The sequence below is a fragment of the Narcine bancroftii genome, chromosome 1, assembly GCF_036971445.1.
Source record: "Narcine bancroftii isolate sNarBan1 chromosome 1, sNarBan1.hap1, whole genome shotgun sequence".
NCBI classification, from domain to species: Eukaryota; Metazoa; Chordata; class Chondrichthyes; order Torpediniformes; family Narcinidae; genus Narcine; species Narcine bancroftii.
In genome coordinates, this window is record NC_091469.1 from 351,811,063 (window position 1) to 351,832,785 (window position 21,723).

Below are 21,723 nucleotides of genomic sequence, written 5' to 3' on the forward strand. Positions count from 1 at the left end.
ATACATAACCTTGATGTCATCACCCTTCTCTGCAATTGGATTTCTATCCCATGTGCCGCCATCAGCAAAGATTGGTGACAGAACTACAACCACAATCGTACACACCATGGCCCCACAAAGCTGTGTATCTGTACTCTACTATGCACCCATGGCTAAACTCAGCTCCATTTCCATCTATACATTTACAAATGACACCACAATCATTGTAGAATCTCGAACAATGAAAAGGAGTACAGAAAAGAGATAGAATGACTTATAGCTTGATGTTAGGACAATAATCTCCTACTCAATATCAGCAGGACCAAGGAGATCATTATTATATATATATATATATATATATATATATATATATATAGTAACCTATGACTATGTCATCCTTTGGAAGTGCCACCTTAAATACGCCAATCTAGTTCCATTCCTGCTCCATGGAAAATATACTGACTGGTTGTATCACAGTCTGGTTTGTGAATTCAACTAGCCAGGAATGCAGAAGCCTGCAGAAGGTCACAAACAGAGCCAGGTCCATTACAGGCTTTAACATCCCATCCACTGAATGTCTTAATGTGACACGTGTCTAAAGGTAGCCAACATGATAAAGGATTCCCTGTTCTCAACCTCTTCTCACTGTTACCTTCAGCAGAAGGCACAGAACATCCAAGTTCAAGAACAGTTTTAACCCAACAGCAGTCAGGCTCTTGAAATCTCCCCTTGTAACACCAATTGTCTATAACATTGCAAAGTCACTTTTTTTCTTCACTAAAGATCATTGTGAATATTTATTATGTATCTATTTTGTATTTATTATATATTTTTAATACAATTAAGTAAACAACTATAATTATTGTTTTAACATTTATTTTTTACAACATACCTGTTCAGCTGCAGCAAGTAAGAATTTCAGTGTTTCGGACAATGAAGTCATTATCAAGGGCTGGTGATTAATGGTTGGGGAAGATTGTTGTGTTCAAGAATAGATTCAATGGGTTCAAAGAGAATCAAGGATGGACTTGTGTTATCAACAAATAGTGGTCTTTATTTACACACAGGAGAATTCTCAAAAGGGCATACACTCACACAGGCCAACCTGGAATAATACACAAATAAATTTACATCAGGTGTAAGTAAATCGCAACTAAACACTCTGAACTCCCAATTGGGAATGCAAGGTTTAAACACACAATGCTCATCCACCCATTGGCACAGCACATTAATGAACAGTAAATTAGCTACAACTAATAGGTATGCCAGATGAACTTGGTTTCCCTATATTGACCATGCACAGGATCTGGGCTGGGCCAGGCCAGGCCAGGCTCATTGCAGCCAGCCCTCCGATGCCTGGCCATGGTCAACAGCCTGGATTTCAGTACTGACCTTAAGCAACAGAAAAAAAAGGAAGACTAAACAAGCACCACACATGGCTTTTCAATCACATGACTTCCTCAGACCAATGGCATCACCTGTGGGCAGATCTAACAATTAATTGACACCTAGAGGACCAATCATGCATCAGCTGCAAGAACCAATTACACATCAGCCTCACAGGTAGGCAAGTGAGGACACTTCTGATCTCAGGTTCGCTGAAGAGGTCATATGGCCATCCACAATCCGCACTTCAGATAGATCCCAACTTAAGATGGAGTTCCATTCTGGGACTCACATCATAACATGAACTTATTGCTAATTGAAACAATACCAACGTCCCTGTTCCTGCCACTCTGTGAAGCACTTTATTACATGTTGTGACATTAAGTGTCACACAAATATAAATTCATGTCTATTAACCACAAATTTTGTATAGAAATTATCTTCAGAATAGCATAATATATTTTAATTCTGTTTATTGATTGACATACCCTTTTTTTTCTGTTCCACATAGATTTGCTCTAGATTTAATGCCAGGGACACAACGTCCTCACTCCTGCTAGGAGCCCTATGTCCCCGCTCCTTCCAGGATCCCAACATCCATGCTCCCGCCAGTGGTTTGGCCGCCCCTGCTCTTGATGTTCCCTGTGCCTTGTTCAGAATAGCTTTAGAGGCATTCTTTCAGGAATCATTCACGTAAATGACAAAAATGATTGGAGACAGAGAGATTCTGAAAGGGGAAAGAGATGTCAGAAATAGTCCAAGCAAATTCACATGGATGATTTCTGACATTCCTCCCCCCTTTCTGACCATAGTCACTTTGAAACATTGTAAGTCAGAAATTGTAAGTCAGGATCTATCTCTACAAGGACCAATGCCTGTTACAGTGTTATTTTTTATTAAAAAATAACAATTAGCAGTGACCTGCCCAGAGGCTGTACCTTGCACTGAGGTCCAATGTGCTTCTATGGCTCCCCAGACAATGGACTGAGAGAAGATGGCACAGATCAATTGCAATTGCAATTGCAGCTCCTGCTACATCCAGATCAGCTTCAGGATGGGACCACAGCACCACCAAACCCATAAAGGGAAACATGCCGAGAAATAGTTGGGAGGCATTTGAGAGAGGTTGATGCGGTGGATAGTTTGAGAGATAGCAGCTCCCATCAAGTCTATCCAGTGGCCGCGCTGAACAGAAGTCAGGACATGGTTGCACCTATGGCGGAGGCTGAGGCACCAGCCACTGAAGCGGGAGGTGGCTGTTCTGGATGAAGCATGCTCCACACTCGGTGGCTCAGGTCCTTCCGCCAGGTCACAGGTTCAGGCAGCTTATGGGGTGGGGTTCAGGGGGCAGGGATGGAGGAGATGCTAAAAGATTCAGGCAGCGATTTTAGGGTTCGAGCTCAGCTACATTGATGTGGCAATATCCTCGAACACTTTCACTTTTTCTTTTCTTTCTCTTCTTTTTTCCTTTTCCCAAAATATCATCAGATTGGGGTTACACTTTGCTAGCCTTTGACAGTTTTTCACTGTATTTCGGTAAACATATTCTAATCTAGTCTAATCTATACCCATCAGATGAATGAAGCCAAAACATGTGCCATCCATAATATGAACCCGAACATTTCCTATTTTTATTTTAAAAAGCCTCAGGTTGAAAATTTACTTACCTTACTATGCTCCTGTGATTTTACTTCACAGCACGGCTGGCGCCAAGGGTAAGGAGCCATTAGTGGGCCATGCCCACCACCATGAGCTATTATACCCCATCCATCCATCCACCCACTCACAGGCCAAGCCTTTGGTGCAAAACATTTTTAATTAATTTATATTTGTCACATTAAAAGTAACCTTTTCGTTAAATGAAATAAAACAAAAATAAGAAATTTACATATATGCATGACGTCAGAAAGCAAGTTACATTGGAAATGCGTGGAACACACAATGTGCACGTGAAATCATAACGGAAGTTGCATTGAGATCGCAAGCAGTGTATGTGCCAGATTTAAACATGAATAAAGTGTGCTTACCGTTCCTCCATTGTGTATTGATTCTTAAAGACACATACACAGCAGAAATGGATAAACAAAATGGCTAGACTTATCTACTTCTTCAAGCCCTCCTCCAGCCCCATCAACAGAAGAGGGAGCAAATACATTTGTGCCCCACACAGTCACCTCTGAAAAGCAAGAGCCTCGTACTGTGAACAGCCGTGAAGCACCAGCTAAAGTAAGCGCTAATAGCCATAGATGACCTTGGGACTCTCCAGCCAACCAAATCATCTTACAACAGTACCCTGCCAATATTTTCAATGGGAGGAAGCATTCATTTGTCTCTGCTTGGTATCACAACCGGGACTGGCTTGAATACAGTATCAAGGCTGATACAACATTTTGTTTTTGCTGTCAGCTGTGTAGCACCATTTGGAGGCATCAGACACTGGTTGCCTTTGTGAATGTGGGCCTTCATGACTGGAAAAATGATGTGGAGAGAGATCAGAGATTTCATAAATATGAGCAGGAAAGGCATAACAATATTGGAAAGGAGATTTCAACACTTATCAACACAGAATAACTATGAAAGAACAGGTATTGTGTTTTCTCTCTCATCGATGTTCTTGGATATTTAGCCTTTATGAGGGAAGATAGAGGCACTTGATAACATGTTGGAGTGGGGGGTGGGGGGAGGGATGGACTTTTCCTCTCCTTACTGGACTATCCGCTTAAAAAGGACCCTGAATTGGCTGAGGTGAAAATGATCCCTTGTAATGCCACAAACACCCATCACGACATGCAAAATGATCTCATAAATACACTCAGCAGTGTGTTGCAGAGGCTATAATGGAGAAAGTAGATGACTCCTATTACACTTTGAAAGTAGATGGAACCCGCGACCCCACTGGGTGTGAAAATATACTGATTGTCATTCGATTCGTACATGAATCATTTGAGGTCACAGAGTGCCTGCTAACCAATACAACAGCTGGCAAAGGTGATGCACGGATATTAGCAGACGCCATTTTGGAAGAGCTAAATGAAGTTCAACTGGGCACATCAAAGATTCTAAGCCAAGTATTTGATGGGGGTGCTCTGATGTCTGAGAAGCATGGTGGCATCCAGAAGCTACTGCAAGAGAAACTAGATCATGAGATACCTTATTTGCACGGTCTTAACCACCAGCTACACTTAGTGGTAGTACACACAATGTCAACAGAGATAGCTGTAGTGGACTTCTTTCATGTGTGTATGATGCCCTCTACAAATTCTGCAGAAAGCCCACAATTGGTATGCACTGTAAGGGTGTACATCTTAAACGCATTCTGGAACAGAGATGGATGGGACATCTTGCCACTGTGTCAGTCATCCCAAAATCCTTTGATGACATAACATCTCTTTTGACTAGTGGGATTGACTCTGTGCTGGTCTGTGGTGCAGAGATATAAATGGAAGCTGTGGGCCCGCTGCGTGAGATGATCGAGACCAGTTTCTCATTCATTTCCAAGTTAGTGCACACAGTTCTTGCCCTGTTGGACCCACCAAACAATCTTTTACAGAAAGAGGACGCTGACTTAAATATCATGGCTAGTGCACCAGCTTCTGTACGTAAACACTGTTGTGATGAGGAGTTTAATAAGGTGTGGGACATGGCCATGGCTCCCAGCACATCACTGAGACACAGATCACCAAAAAGATGCAAAGCGAACAAGATTATGGATGATTATGTCATTATAGGAACTACAGGACACAGGAATGATGATGAAAAAACAGAACTTTGGAGACTGTACCACAACATTATTAATTCAGAGTTTGGAGAGATAGATCATAGATTCAGCGAGTGTAACTCACAATTGGCTAGTGGACTTGTTGCTCAGAATCCAGAAAGTGATACATTTCTTGATGTAAAGACTGTGAAGCATATTATGGGCCTGTCACAATCGCCTATAATAGAGACAGAGTACAAAGTTTCTCAGCTGACAAAAACAATTGCAGTCAATCGAGGGGGATTGAACGATACAGCACTTCCTCTCAAAGCACCACACCCGTTTGATCAGAATGCCCTGTGTACTGACTGCTTTCCAACTTGCCTTAACATTTGGCACCTCCAATACAATGTGCTGGAATTCATTCTCCACTCTGAGCAATGTATTTTCGGACCACAGATGCAGAATGCTCCTCAAAAGAAAGGCCCATTTGGTTCAGTTAGCGTTTGAGATGGACTTAACCTGAAAATGCACAAATGAATGGAAGGACACCATTCTTAGGGGATTCATCACTAACACTGCTGCCTCCAGCACCTCTAAAGCTAAGCATGCATTTAATTAATGTTATGATGCCAGCCTTAGCTTTCATGATTATTATGCAAAATGGGTCTGTGCATATATTTGGTAAGAGTGGTGTATATAGTCTATTTCAACTGATGGTCTAATGATGTGCACAGTGCAGTGTGTGTGTGAAAGGGAGACTTTGCAGCCTGCTTTTAAATTGGAACTGGGTTGGTGTGTTGGTTGTTTACCACAAAGTCTTATTCTCACCAGCTTGTGCATGGCTAGAAAGGGAGAGTTTCTGGCCAGTTGGGCCCACAACTAAGAGCAAGGGGAAGCCCTTCAAACAACTGAAGGGGAAGTAAGGACATGATGCCACAGTAGCGGAAATGGTATAAATAGAAATTAATGTAACAATGAACAGTGATGGAAATTTATGGATACAGAACTTTGAAGCATTTTCCTTTTTTATTTAATTTATTGTGATAAAGTTTCTGTTTGGTTGAGGTTCATCACTCATCTTATTTATAGCATTGAGAAGATGAAAACTGCATCTGAAACACAAAATGGTTGCTTTCAAAAATAGCTTTATTTCCATGGGAACTGGTTGCAACACTCGAATGCAGTCATATGGCTTGAATCCGAAGTTTCAAGCTGCAGGCCCAAGTGCAGAAACTAGCAAAGATAGCCAACACTCGTGGCATTCGGGGGTTGCGGGTGATGCCAATCGAGGGGTGGGGAGGGGGTCACCCAACTGAATCCTGCGGTGGCGTCTCCATGTGGGCTTGTCTGAACTGCTGGAGGGAGGGAGAAGCGTGACGGTGCGGTAGACGGGAAAAGTCCATGGAGGTCAGCCCCACCCACCCACTGAGTGAGTTCGCAAATGGCAGTCTGTTCCACCCCCCACCCCATCATTACCCCAATACCCCCTCCGATGAGATCTGACGCCGACCTGCTTCACGGTTTACTTGATGACACTGTGAACAATTTGTTTTCTTGCACTGATGCTGCTCCACCGCTGAGTTCCTCCAGATTGTTTGTTTGCTGTTGGGGTCTTTTCTGAAAAGCATATGGGCGACCCTTGGTGAGAAATGTGATTAGGTCAACAGTGAGCAAAGATTTTCTGTTTCTCTCTCCACGCTTGCTACCTGCTTGTTTTTAAATTTCTACAACGTGCATATACCAAAATTCTGGCCAAGTAGGTTGGTTTTAAGAAGCTTACTATAGGAAGAGCTGGTAGTGGAGGTGGAGACGTATGGAGAGATGAACAGATATAAAGCGGTTTGATTGATCGTATTTTATAACATCCATTGTCTCTGCTAATCAAGAGTCCTTTCACATTATTGTCAACCTAATGAGACATGCACAAATATTTCGTGGTGATTTAAGGCCGGACGGCACATAAATCGGAGTGACTCGTTTAAATTGAAACGAGCGACCAAGTTCGATGAAAAGAACACTCAAATGTTTTACCAGGGTATTTCATCTCAGAAGCTGTAACGGAAACTGGCGGGCTTGCCAGTGCTGCTTGATGATCTTTAGAAAACAACGGACCGATGTCATGCATTTCCGGGCCACAGCAACTTTCCTCGGCAAGGCAGTGGCATATGAAACATTAGACTGAGTAGGCTGAAGCCGAGGGGCCATGAAGGGAGGGGGGCCTGGCAGGAGCAGGAACGTTGGGCTCCCGGAAGGAGTGGACACTTCCAGCTCCCAGCAGGAGTAGAGACATTGGGATCTCGCCAGGAGCAGGAACATCGGGCTCCCAGTAGGAGCAGGGACGTCGGGCTCCCAGTAGGAGCAGGGACGTCGGGCTCCCAGTAGGAGCAGGGACGTCGGGCTCCCAGTAGGAGCAGGGACGTCGGGCTCCCAGTAGGAGCAGGGACGTCGGGCTCCCAGTAGGAGCAGGGACGTCGGGCTCCCAGTAGGAGCAGGGACGTCGGGCAACCAGTAGGAGCAGGGACGTCGGGCTCCCAGTAGGAGCAGGGACGTCGGGCTCCCAGTAGGAGCAGGGAAGTCGGGCTCCCAGTAGGAGCAGGGACGTCGGGCTCCCAGTAGGAGCAGGGTCGTCGGGCTCCCAGTAGGAGCAGGGTCGTCGGGCTCCCGCCAGGAGCAGGGACGTCGGGCTCCCGCCAGGAGCAGGGACGTCGGGCTCCCAGTAGGAGCAGGGACGTCGGGCTCCCAGTAGGAGCAGGGAAGTCGGGCTCCCAGTAGGAGCAGGGACGTCGGGCTCCCAGTAGGAGCAGGGTCGTCGGGCTCCCAGTAGGAGCAGGGTCGTCGGGCTCCCGCCAGGAGCAGGGACGTCGGGCTCCCGCCAGGAGCAGGGACGTCGGGCTCCCGCCAGGAGCAGGGACGTCGGGCTCCCGCCAGGAGCAGGGACGTCGGGCTCCCGCCAGGAGCAGGGACGTCGGGCTCCCGCCAGGAGCAGGGACGTCGGGCTCCCGCCAGGAGCAGGGTCATGGAGCTCTACAATTCTTTGGACCCCAAAAGTTCAATCAACCCAGTCATTTTTCAACACCTTGGATAGTCCCATCAAAACCCATGAGTCGATACCATTTTGGAGACCTCTCATATGTTATTTAACCACTTTATTCTATTCTAAGAAGGGTGGGGCGGGGATCTTACTAAAATTCGGCCTCGGGGCCTGGGTGCTAGTTAATCCGCCACTTGGGCGAAGTCGTCCCTTTTCCCAGTGGGAGCAGGTCCCCAAATCGCCGCCGGTTCCACGTCTCACCAGAAAACCACGGGGATGGCTTGAAGGACCAGTTTTGGGCGCACACGAATAAACGGATAATGTCTACTTCCAGGGACATCGTGAGTGAAACGATTGACCTGATACATCTGCTTCCATAAATTACTTCCGGCCAAAGCAAAGAAACAAACTTAAAAGCATCGTTATATATTTAATTGTAAGATCGCGGAAATGTTTTGTATCATTGAAGACAGCGAACTCCTTCTTGTGAAACTCGGGCTGACTTTCTCAAAATCGGCGAACAATGAATATTGTGCACGAAATGCACAAATAGCCACTCAAACTGGGCATGCAGAGAAACGCAACTGTTGTCCTCTGGAACTGCTGCATCAATGGATTTAATCTGGGTTTGATATCACTTGAAACCAGCGGATTTAACAGGGTTAAATTATTTGCTTCATTGGAGCTTGCTCATGGAAAGTGAAATCTTACAGCCAGTTTTCCTTTTGATCTGGGCAATGTGTTGCATTCAACGCTCCTCCGTCTCCAAACACCCCTTGTCCGTACCCAGGTTGTACAGAAAAGTGCAGCGCGGACACAGCGGGCTGCCAGCTGGGCTGTAATTCACATTACCAGCGGGTGGATGCGGGCAACTCCCCGGGGAGCGATGGTGCAAATCTTGGCACCAATTGGCTAATTCAATTTAGCTCCACTGCATTCACCCTGACGGAATATTCATGAGAAGGAGAGTGAGTACCCCTGGTACTGAGGGAGGAGAAGGCAAGAAGAGAACGGGAACGCTGCGAGACTTGAAGCGACGAAGGGGGAAAAAAAGTTTCTCATCTGCATTATTTTTAGGCATCGCTCGCTTAAAAAAAAATACCTTGCCTCTTCTCGGACGAGCTCTAGGTGCAACTTTCCTCAAGAGTCCTTATTTATTGAGCGCCGGGGACAATAAGGACAGGATCAGGTTTTGAGGTGTGAAATTTGACGGGAGTCGAGCAACAGGACTGTCGAGGTAATGTGGCATTTTTATTACCTTGTTCTGACACCCTTTTGTTGTAAACAAATCAAACATTTTTTTTACACATTTCACTCAAGTGCGAATCGCCTGTGAAGAAGGAGTCGGTATTTCGTGGACAATTTTATTAACGTCGAGGCTGTACTTTCAGCTGATAGCGGTCTCAGCCAGTTCTTGGTATGGATGTCACGTATCGCAGTCCCCTTTACTTGTTGCCTTCCTGTCGGACAGGAAACTTCTATTATGATTAATAGGTGTTTTAAAGGCAAATATTCTTCCAGACATACTGGATGAAGGTCTTGTTTATAGTGCAAGGGCACCGGCTCTTTAGAATCGTTCAAGGGGTGGCTTCCTGGAATTGGAAGAGCTTTGGAGTCTGAAATTGTGCAGAATAAGGTCGGAGAAAAGGACCTGATTACGAGCAATGGTGCATAGTGAGCCTGGCAGCTGACAGCTACAGAAGCCAAAAGGCCACTTTTTATTCTTGCTTTCCTCTCCTTTGAGAATGGCAGTCCCTGCCAACGACTGTATTTCTCGGCTGGATAAAGATTTCACTGTGGAAACGTGTGACTAGAATTAATTGCCGGACTGGAAGAGGCAAATAAAGCCACAGCACATAAATGCTGCGCTTGTAGGGCTTTTGTTCCATCTGAAGTTGTTATATTTTTTAAGCAACTAGCTCCCAGAAGAAAAATGCTCTCAATGTCTGAGCAGTTTAGATAGATGATCGACACTTTAAAATCTGGACACTCTCTTTGGGTATCTGTCGACTGTTTCAATGAAGGAAAGTAGGAATTAACTTAATTTATTGTGGAATGAAGAACTGCTTGAAAGTTTTATTCATGTGATTCTGCAGGAGTAGATTCTGCTCCAGCCCAATTGAGGAAATGACCAAATCCTCGGGATTTAGGTTTTATACATTTTACATGTAAATACTTTATTGTCTTTAACTAATGAATGAGAGTGAAATCAAACATTTCACCTGTCACTATAGGAACTATTATGTAGTATCTTCAGCATTGATCAATTATAATTCTTTCACAGTCTGCCAAGTCAGACCTGGGACGGATGATTTAGTTGTGATGCTGGGCTTCAGAGCTTCCTTTGTCCTGAATTTATTTTCTTTACATTGGGAAAGGATAATATTAAGGACAAAAGGAGTTATAAACTATGTTGCTTCTATTTTGAGTGTGGTATTAACATAAACTGAAAATGAAGCAATCAAGTCAAATAATTTCACTCAGGAATTATTTTATTGCTAAATTCCACCTCTCGTTTATCATTTATATGCATGTGTGTATATATATTGCCTTGCTCACACAAGCCTTGCACTTCCTTATACGCAGATATGCATGCAAAGCTAGTATTGTAAATTGTTCTCTCCTGTTCATTCTTTTCCTTCCATGGCATGCATCATCACCCAGTGAAGGTAAAATGCCATTTACCCATTAAACATTCACCAAACCCATTCTTTAACCAACCAGCTGGAGTATTTGAGAGACATAAAAACATTGGTCATTTAGGAATGAGTGAACACTAAAATTGAGCACTGCAGCCAATTCATCTAGTGCCAGAGTTCCCTTTGGATTCTTTAATCTCTCCACAGATTGATAATATTTATTTGAAAAAGATAATTTTCCCATACTAACATTCCGGAAGGTCTTCCATTAGTTTCCTGCCTTTATGGAAGTTTGATGGATTGGCCAAATGTTAAATATTCACATTCCAAAATAATGTGAAATATTCTCTGCTGGTCAAAATATGCAAGTTCTTAGCTCGTGCCAGGAATTCATTTTTAAAGCACACTTATCAATCTGTTACCCTGTGACTGGTTCAGATAAAGCTCATCGCCTTAAACTTTAATATTCAGCTTTAGAACTTCTGGACTGAGATTGCAGGTTGTATCCTCATAAGGATGCAAGAAAAAAATCTTATTTTTGGTATTTATAGGAAAAATAACATTTAGAAAAATGTTTTATGCTCATAATTGACAAATTGCATTTGCAAAACACCTTTGATGTTTAAAAAAAATCCTAATGAATGGGCAAGTTATTATCAAATAAAAATAATGCAGAAGTGGTAAGGAAATCTCAAGGCAAAAAAAGGCAGATTTTTCCCTTGAGCAGAGGAGGTGAAGCATTGTCCTCGAGAGTTAAATAAAATTGGAAGGGAATCAATAGATTAGGGAGTAAACATCTTTTTCTCCCATGATGAGCGTAAGTCAAGATAATATGGGTTTAAGGAAAGGGGTGAGAGGCTTTACAGGGGATCTGAGGGGGTATCTTGTCACAAGGGGCAATTGGTGTTTGGAAAGTGCCGCTTGAAGAGGTATTGAATGCAGATACTGTGATGACATTTATGAAGCATCTAGTCAAATATTTAAAGGCTAGGGATCTAATTCAGGTGAATGGGATAAGGAAGGATAGGTACATGGGCGGTGTGCAATCGTTGGCTGAGCATCTGTTTCTGTGTGTTTGACTATGATTCTATTTAAGAAATGACTGAAAGGATAATAGAGTCGGGGAGAGGCAGAGAGGTTTCAGAATTGAATTCCAGAGCATAGGCACAACCAACAGTGATAAATTGACTAAGTTTCAGCATGATCAATAATGCATAATTGGAGGAATATAGTTGTCTCAGACCAGAGATAAGGACCAGAGAAGATTCAGGGGAATGGTGAGGATTGGAAAGCAAGGTTAATTTTCAAGACATTGTTTAACTGGGAGTCATTGTGGATTGGCAAGACAAGCACCTATTATACATCTTCTTCCCTGTGTTTTCTTTCCTCTAGTTCCTTCTCTTGCCCCTTTCATACTGCTGATTCCATGTAGGTTAACTGGCTAGTTTAGCAGCTCTGTTTCCAGTAATCATGCAGTGTGAAACGTTCTAGCCTGGCCTGGCAGGGCGAGTTAAATTTAACCAGGTTCTGACACTTTGTGGGGGCAGGTGTCAGAGCCCAGCCGAGTTTCCGGCAGTGTGAAAGCACAACCTGCTCTCGCATTGTCAACGCATTTCCCACCCCCCCCCCCTTAAAATGTCAGGTTGCCGATTAACTAGGTAAGTCATGGTGCAATGGGAAAGGCTCCCAAGTACAGCAGGCCCAGTAAATTTTTCTGCTCCCTCGCATGGTTGGCAATATGAAAATGCATTCTCTCTCTCTCTCTCTCTCTCTCTCTCTCTCTCCACAGATCAAAAATGAATTCTCACTTTTCCTCTTTTCATATCCAATTAATACATTTTGTCTGTTGGTCTGGACTCCTCTCCATCCCCATTTCTCTCCCCAATCTTTAATTCAGATGGCTGCCTATTTTTAGCTTCTACCTTGATGAAGGGTTCAGGCCCGAAACGTCGGTAATATATCTTTCCCACCTATGGACGCTGTGAGACGACGGAGTTCCTCTAACATTTCTATGTATTTTTAATACTTAACAATAGATTGACTGATAAAGAGAAAAACTTTGTTTTGCATGCTATCACAGCACAGATCATTAACAAATAACTATTCAATTCAATAAGTTCAGGAACTTCAGATTGTAATTGGTCCTGTGGTTCCCACTTCCCATTAAAGGTTGTGGTGAATGTGAATGTTCTTTAGGGATCAGTCAATGGCTATAGCAATATAGAAGATCTTGACAGAAAGCCTGATGCCTAAAATTCCTCCAAAGATCTTTCCACACGATGCATCCTTTGACTTTTCTTTCAGTCCAAGGATTTTGATTGAGGCAGCAGTCAAATGAGTAATTCAATTTTGGGCAAATAAAAGCAGAAAGGAAGCATATGCCTGTGATATCACGGCATACTGTGCACAGAATCAACATGCCAGACTGTAATTCTATAGTTCTTCTGATCTCTTTCATAACACACTGTATCTAAAATGTATCTAAAATGTATCTAAAATGTATGGAAAGTGCTTTGCTGGGAATTCCACAAAAGCAACCTGAGACATATTTTATAGCTTTGAATGGACTTCGTTTTTTTTCTTAAAACAAAATGAATATCCTTGCTATATTGGAATGGCATGTGGAATCTCTTGCCTCTTTGTTGCCTGGTTGCCCAGATAAGCCCATGACTTAAATTCTTAGCCATCCAACTAGTTGGCAGGAGAGTAAGGAAGGCCATGCCAGTTTATGAGCTTGCTGCTAAAGGGAAAATGAGACAGTAAGAAGATGTGCCCTAAAAAATGCACTGTCTTGGAAAGGATGCAGAGGAGATATATCAGACTTTTGTGTTTCATTGGCATAAGGATGAGGTGTTTTAGTTACGTGGAGAGAGTAGGGAACATGGGTTGCTCTTCTTCAAATGGAGAAGGTATATGGAATTGATCAAATGATGAGGAGTTTTAGTGGGGTGGATAAATAATAAATTCATTGGCAGAGATCTAGAAACTTGAAGGAACAAATTTAAAATAGTTGGCATATGGTCAGATGATGATAGTGAGATTTTATTGCACTCAACAGATTATTACATACTGTAATGACCTGCCAAAAACAGTGCTGAAAGCAAATTAAGTCTGAACGCAGTAAAGAACTACGTCTTTCTTTGATAAGGGGAATAATTCAAGATTCCTTTATTGTCATGCAATAAAAACAGTGCAAAATTACATGGAATTTGCTTGAGACAGACAGATTCGCCATTGGCAAAAATTGCCTGAAGCACCTCTTGCAGTCAGAGAAAGAGAAGGAATAGAGAGAAAAGTGATATGGGGATAATTGGTTAGCTCTTTTAGAGAACAGGATGAGTCAAAGGATCTAGTGTACAGTTTGAAACTAATTGCAGAGAACAGTCCTGTAGCAACTCATGAACTGGACACATGGGGTCCTGATTCAAAAGGTGCAATAAAGGGGCAAGATCTTACTTGATGCTCAATTTAACCTTGAGCAAATGTGTCAGTGCTAATAAAACAAATGAAGGTCAACCAAATTGCTCATACTTGGGCAGCAGACAGAAAATAGATTTTCTGAAGAAATTAAAGCTTCATTATGACAATGCTTTTCTAAGCCAGAGCAAACACGTTTGGGTAATTCAGTTGTCAACTAAGTAGATTATTGTGGACTTCAGGAGAACACGAGGGGTCAGCAGTGGAGAGGGTCAAGATTTTCAAATTCCTGGGTGTAATCATCGCTGAAGATCTGTCCTGGAGCCTCCATATTGACGCAAACGTGAAAAAGGTCTCATCAGCGGCTATACTTTGTAAGGAGCTTGAGGAGATTCAGTATGTCACCAAAGAGTTTTGGGAACTTCGGCACGTGTTCCATGGAGACGCTGATTGCATCACTGTCTGGTACAGAGATGCCAATGCTCAGGACAGGAAAAAAACTCCAGAGGATTGTTACCTCGACCTGCATCATCATGAGCACCAGTCTTCCCTCCATCGAGGACATCTACAAGATGCAGTGTCTTAAAAAAGCAGCCTCTGTCCTCAAAAACCCCACCACGTAGGCCATACCCTCTTCACTCTCCTACCATCGGAAAAAGGTGCAGGAACCTAAAGACGAGCTCTCAGCAGCACAAGGACAGCTTCTTCCCCGCTGCCAACAGATTCCTGAATGAACATTGTTTTGCACTATTTTTATTTATTTTGTAAGGTGGTTTATACAAATGTTGCTGCAAAACAATGAATTTTGTGACATGTTCATGACAATAGATTCTGATTTTGATGGCAACATTGTTTGTGTTAATATTGCTGGCAAGGGCAGCATTTACTTATCGGTTTCAAATTCTCCTAAAGAAAATGTTGGTGGGATAAATTTCTGAAGTGCTACATTCATTTGGGAAAAGTACTTGCTCAATGTGGATGTTGTACCAATACTGATTTTACAATTGCATTGATGTGCATAATTTGTGAATAACTATCTTCCACTCGATGCATGTTTCTGGAGAAATTATTCTACTTCTCTCAAGAGCCCAAATGATAATGCCCTGCATTAGATTACCTGGACAGCAAGAATACCTATATCAGCTGTTGTTCATTGACTATAACTCAACATTCAATTACATCATACCAGCAAAACATCACCAAATTAAGGGATCTAGGACTTTGTTCATACCTCTGCAACTGGATCCTTATCAGCAGACTCCTATTAGTGTGGATCAGCTACATCACCTTCTCCTCAGGAGTACCCCAAGGCTGCATGCTTAGTCCCCTGCTCTTGATCCTGTACACTCATCAGATCAGATACTATTTATTGTCCTGTAATAAAACAGAAATTTAATATTACACAAAATTGCCTTTAGTCTGACATAAGGCATTCACCATTAGCATTGTTGGCTGGTCCCCCTGAGTCTGCAACCTCTCAAGGCCTCTGCTGTACACAGGCTCTGCCATTTTGGACAGACCCAGTGGTTACAAGATTTTAAACAAAAAATCATCAGCTCCTTTAATAGGCCGTTTAAAGCATGTACGGAGCTGCCAGTAGTAAGACTGGGCAGTCGGACCCTTTGGGCGAACACTATATCTTCACTCCCTGATCTCCCTTAGCCATTGCATTGCCAAGTTCATCTCTAATGTTATCTATGAATTTACTGCCAACACCACTGTTGTTTGGCGAATATTTGGAAATGATGTGTCAGAATACAGAATGAAGATCTTAAATATAGTTTGGAGGTGCCAAAGCAATAATCTTTCTCTTAATGTCAGCAAGACCAAGGAGCATCTTGTTGAATTTAGGAAGGGGAGGCCAAGGGACCACACACCTCTCTGTATTGCTTGAACAGAGGTAGAGTGGATTAGTACCTTCAAATTTATGGGAGTCCATATTTCAGAAGACTGATCCTGGAGCCAACACGTGGAAGCAACCATGAAAAACTATTCCCTTTACTTTCTAAGAACTCAGAGGAGGTTTGAAATGTCATTGAATATTCTAATAAACTTTTACTACTGCACTGTGGAAAGTATATTAACTGGTTACATCACAGCCTGGTTTGGGAATTTGAGTGCCCAGAATGCATTTAATTTAATCTATACAAACTTAGCAAGGTCCATAACAGGGTCTAACCTACCATCTATTGATGACATCTGTGTGAGGCATCCAACATCATAAAGACCCATAAAAGGTCACAATCTCTTTTCACTGCCACCTTCAGACAGAAGGTAAGAAAGTTGTAAATTAGTACCTCCGAGTTCAAGAACAATTTATTTCCAACAGCTATCAAGCACTTTAACTTCCCCTTGTTATATGAATCACAGTCCGTACTGACACAACAAAATAACTATCTGCACCATTGCAATGCCATTTACTCTTGCACTATAGAAACTGTGAATATTTATTTCCCATCTATCTTTTATGCCTTTTTAATTTAATTTAATTTAATGTATAGTTTTCTAGTTTTTTTATTAAATACCTGTTCAGCTGTAGTAAGAATTTTAGTGCATATATGCATTGTACAATTCATAATAAACTCATTATCATATGTATTTTATAAGCCTAAATTGTGCCAAAGATGGAGCAAGATCCCTTTATCAAATCAAATCCATCCTCTCTCATTATGTTTCAGTGAAATGCCTTGGAGATAACCTGTTACATCAAGAGGGGTCTTACTGCAAATTGTTGTGGTTACTGTTGTTATGGTGTTTTCTGATGAACATGGATAACACAACAAAATTAAACAAGTACTCAAGCTTACAGCTGAAGATTTGCCTTTTGTCAGAAAGAGGAGCAGCTGTAAATGAATAAGTGATCTAAAAATCCCCAGGAACTATTTTATCAGTGTTTCTTCACCTTTAAAATAAGCAAGGACTTTCTCTGGAATCCCACCCCTGCTCTGCACTGGGACTATGCTCTGGATGAAAGCTCATATCAGGATGTTAATATCTCCAAATTATTCTGTTAAATTATGGTTGGTTTTACAGTAACATGGGTTTGTTATCTTCCTTCCAAATTATGACAAAAGTAGTCAATCACATGAGGTAACACCACCTCCTTCACCAGTTTTCTTGATTATTTTGTACAATAGTGCATTATATAACAGTTCTTTGCAGCGTCAGCTGCTAGGGGGTGTTAATATTAATATAGACTGAATGGCTTCCATTGTACCAAACTCCTAACAATTCAACCCAATGCTATATTAAACAAGTACATGGTTGATTCCATTCTTGTTTGTGCTTGTGCAATAACCATGGACTCATCAACTGATGGACCAAGGAAAAGTTTTGTGCATTTTTTCACTGTGAACATTTTATCAAGTATTCACAATAAGAAATGATGAATTTGCAGATAAAACAATAGCATTTTGCCTGAAACTAATCGCTATTTTCTTGGCTCAAACATTACTCTGAAACCAACGTCTTGAATTGAATTGTTGCATATTTGAAATTGAATATTCCATTTAATAACTTCAACGAACCAAATTATATTGGTTGTATTTAGGAAAATGAAGCATTAACTGATCTGTATGTGTCATAGTAATCATGTGACTATTTGTTAAATGCTGTAACCATACTGCACCCTGTGGTCCAATGTGCTTGTTTATCTTACATGTGGGAGAATGCAATGTTCCTTTCTGTCTGAAATCACTACATTGTGTAGGAACTTTGCAATTGTAGTTGTGAAGGTTTCTTTTGAGCATCATTCCTGGTAAATTCACAACCTTCTCTAAAGGACATAGTTCAATTAAGATAAGATAACATAGCAGTTATTATAATTGAACAAGTAAACTTGGTGGGTCAATCTAATAATCTCAAGACATTAATATAAATCCCATCATGGAAAGTGCATCTTTAAATTCAGTTGATTAAATAAATGTATAATGAAAACCAGGCAATTTTAATATTCATTGTGAAATTATTGGATTGTTGTAAAAAGAAATTTTGTTGTATTTTTTAACAAGGTTTTTGACAAGGTTTCATACAGCAGGCTGGTCAAAAAAGTAAAAGCCCATGGGACCCAAGTTAGAGAGGCAAATTAAGTGCAACATTAGTCCAATAAAAGGGAGCAAAAGCTAACAATTGAGTGGAGTTTTTGTGACTTAAAGGCTATGTCAATGCAGGTTCATAGGCTTCAAAAGTGTGACTGGCTGTTTGCCATATGTCAGTGATTTAGATGTTAATTAGAAGGTCTGATAAATAAATTTTCAATTATAAATGAGGAAACCTGGTTTGAACTATGTCAGGATAGTATGACTAATACGATAAATATAAGATAAGATTAGTGCAATATAATTTTTTGCATCAATTAAATTTCACAGCACAGAAATTAAATAAATTCAAACTTATCAGACTGATGTTTTAGATATGGTGAAGATGTAGGAACTTTTTTATATTTAACCTGGTTATGTTCTAAAGTGAGACCTTTTTTGGGTCAATCTAGGAAATTTCTTGAAGCAGATTACAGGAATTAAATTTCCACAAAACATAAATATTCTTACTGGGTAATATTACAGGGATAGGACCTAAATTGAAACTATCAAACAGAATTTGTTAAAATTGCATTGGCAGTGGCTAGAAAATGTAAAGTAGTTGCATGGAAGTTTGATTCACATCTAGGTATAGCACGTTGGAATGCAGAAATACATAGTTGTATTCCCCTTGAGAAAATTACCTATATCTTAAAAAATAAGTACGACATATTTTTACAAGTTTGGCATCCATATTTACAATTTTCAGATGCAAGTGTTTTATTGTGTTCTGCCTAACCCTCGAGACCTGTGTGGATCTTTTCCAAAGAAAATTAAATAGAACATCAATTTATGATCCATGGAGTGTACAGCACTTCTCAGCAATCCATTCTGCTTCTTTTCTTTATCTTTTTCTTTATATCTACTCTTTTCTTTGGACTTTTTTCTTGAGTGGGTGGGTGTTGGGAGTAAATACTGGATTTACATTTGTACATGCTATTTTTAATTTTGTAATTGACTGCATGTATGGTCAAAAATTTTAAATAAACTTTAAAAAAATAGATAAATAAATTTGCAATCAATGCAGAATTATCCATATGGTTGACAGGTGGAAATCTTAAGACTTCAGGCAGGTTTTGGAGGTCTGGTTTATTGGACAGAAAAATAACAAATGATCTTTAATCTGGAAAGTTGGGAGGAGCAAAAAGTTACTCAATAAGGGAGGATGCTGAGAGCTGGGATGGAACATGGTGTGTGGGTCTATAGATCCACAAAGGAAGGACAACAAGTCAATAAGTTGGTTAAAAAGCCAAATGGGGTGCTTTCCTTTATCAGCAAAGGAATCAAGTATAAGAACCAAAAGGCTCCCTAGAACTGTGTACAACACTAGTTAGGCCATGATTGTAGTTTTGGTCAGCACAACACAAGAAAGTTGTAATTGTACTGAAGAGGGTGCAAAGGAGATTCACAAAAGATGTTGTTCAGACTAGAAACCATTACCCATGATGAATGATTGGTTTAGCTAGGACTGTTTGTCATGGGACAGAAGAAACGAAGGAAAGACAACCAAGGTGTTTTGAATCGTGGGAGGCTGAGATTAAATAGCAGGTGAGCTAACAACAAGGAAAGATGCAATTAAAGTAATTTGTTGGAGAATTAGAGAGTGATCGGGGTCTCAAACTCACTGATTGAAAGGGTAGTAGATGCCAAAACCTTTAAAAAGCACTTGGATGTAAACTTGATAGCCGTGACCAGCTCAGCTGTGATCACGGACATCACTGGCAAAACAGCCTCCTTCACTATTGTAAACCTTCTACGATAATAGAATACACTGAAGGGATAAAATTCCATTCTGTAAAGGAACATAATTGACTCCAGGATCGTGGAAAGTGCCTCAGAAGCAGATGAACAAATGACCTCCTATTGAAAACTGAGGATGGCCCTCATCCATTGAATGATAAAATTCCATTCTGTGAAGGAACATCATTGACTCCAGGATTGTGGAAAGTGCCTCAGAAGTAGATGAACAAATTACCTCCTATTGAAAACTGAGGATGGCCCTCATCCGTTGAATGATAAAATTCTATTCTGTAAAGGAACATAATTGACTCCAGGATCGTGGAAAGTGCCTCAGAAGTAGATGAACAAATTACCTCCTATTGAAAACTGAGGATGGCCCTCATCCATTGAATGAATGTTTAAAAAATCCTAATAATTATTGAAGGAGGCAAATAGGTCTCTACTCTTTAAAACTATGATCTCATTGAAACATATAAAGTTCTTATGGGCTATGTTCAGGGAAGATACAGGGTAATTTTAAAATAAAGGTTTGTCCATTGGCTGAGCAGTAATTTTTTTCACTCAAAGAGTAGTGAATCTTCAGAATTCTCTTCCCAATACTCTGTCAGCAAATACATTCTAAAATAAATATTGATATCTTTGCTTCTATTTACATCATGTTTGTACATTATGTTCTCAGTAGCGCAGTAGTGGTTAACGCAACACAATTATAGCACCAGTGACCTGAGTTTAAATCTGACGCTGTCTGTAAAGAGTTTGGACATACTCCTTATGTCTGTGTGGATTTGCTCCAGGTGCTCCAGTTTCTTCCAACCCTCCAAAAAACCTATGTAGGCTAATTGGTGTACTTGGGCGACACGGGCATGTAGGGTGAAAAGGTCTGTGCTGTATCTCAAAATCAAATATAAATAAAAATGTAAAACTTGCCAAAAAAAATGTTTTTTTTTAAACTATGAATTGATATAATGACTTTGATGTTGACAAAACCACATTCAATGTCTCCCTGGCTACATCTTCAATGAGTTACATGTGACAGGAGAAAAGTCCATTAGGAACAGAAACTCTTCTATAAAAGGAATGAAATCTTTAAAAAAAACAAATTCTAATCTGCTTCACACTGCTTGATCATATGAGTACTGCCCTCACTCAGGTGAGGAGAGTAAATTTTAATAGGGCACCTGGAATAGTTACTTGCTGCCTGTATAAAATGACAATACAAAATCTAAGTCAAGTGCCAGTAAATGACAGAAAAAACAGATAGTCAAACATAGAGTGGTCTCTTTTATATTTCATCTGAGAGCAAAGCATAAAGGATAAGTATGATTACTAACTTGTTTTATGAACCTGGAACATACAAATCTAACAACTGCCCAGAATTTCCCTCCACAAAAACCTCAATTTCCTTAGATCCATGCACCAATCTAATAGTCTCTTAAAAAGATCCTATTATTACTTGCACCCACTACTATTGCTGGCAGCATATTCCATGCTCAACCACACTCTGTGCAATAGGCCTACCTCTTGCATTCCCCCATACTTATTCTCAAGCTCCTAACACTGTGCCTCCTCATGTTAGCAATTTCAGCCCTTAGAAAAGCCCTCTGGATCTCCACATGATCGATGCCCCTCATCACTTTATACATCTCTACCAGGACACACTTCCTGCTCCATCACGCGAAGGATAAAAGGTCAAGTTCACTCATTCTTTATTGATAAGGCATGCTCTCCAATTCAGGCAGCATCCTCGTCAATCTT

At 41.1% G+C, this 21,723-nt stretch overlaps 1 protein-coding gene and 1 long non-coding RNA gene across 10 annotated transcripts in view; one reads left to right on the forward strand and one right to left on the reverse strand.

Moving 5' to 3' along the window:
- The window catches only part of LOC138749384 (cadherin-20-like), a 262,479-nt gene that overhangs the window by 40,168 nt on the left and 200,588 nt on the right, over positions 1 to 21,723 (forward strand). The gene's annotated exons all lie outside the window — the stretch shown is intronic.
- LOC138749406 (uncharacterized) overlaps positions 6,114 to 21,723 on the reverse strand; it is a 137,184-nt gene continuing 121,574 nt past the window's right edge. For 2 of the 3 annotated variants that reach the window (XR_011348618.1, XR_011348612.1), the window contains 4 exons: positions 16,336 to 16,413; positions 15,384 to 15,526; positions 6,576 to 6,682; positions 6,114 to 6,177 (listed from right to left, as the gene is read on the reverse strand). This is a non-coding gene — a long non-coding RNA (uncharacterized lncRNA). The remainder of the gene's footprint in view (positions 6,178 to 6,575; positions 6,683 to 15,383; positions 15,527 to 16,335; positions 16,414 to 21,723) is intronic. The other variant, XR_011348614.1, reaches the window with a different exon arrangement.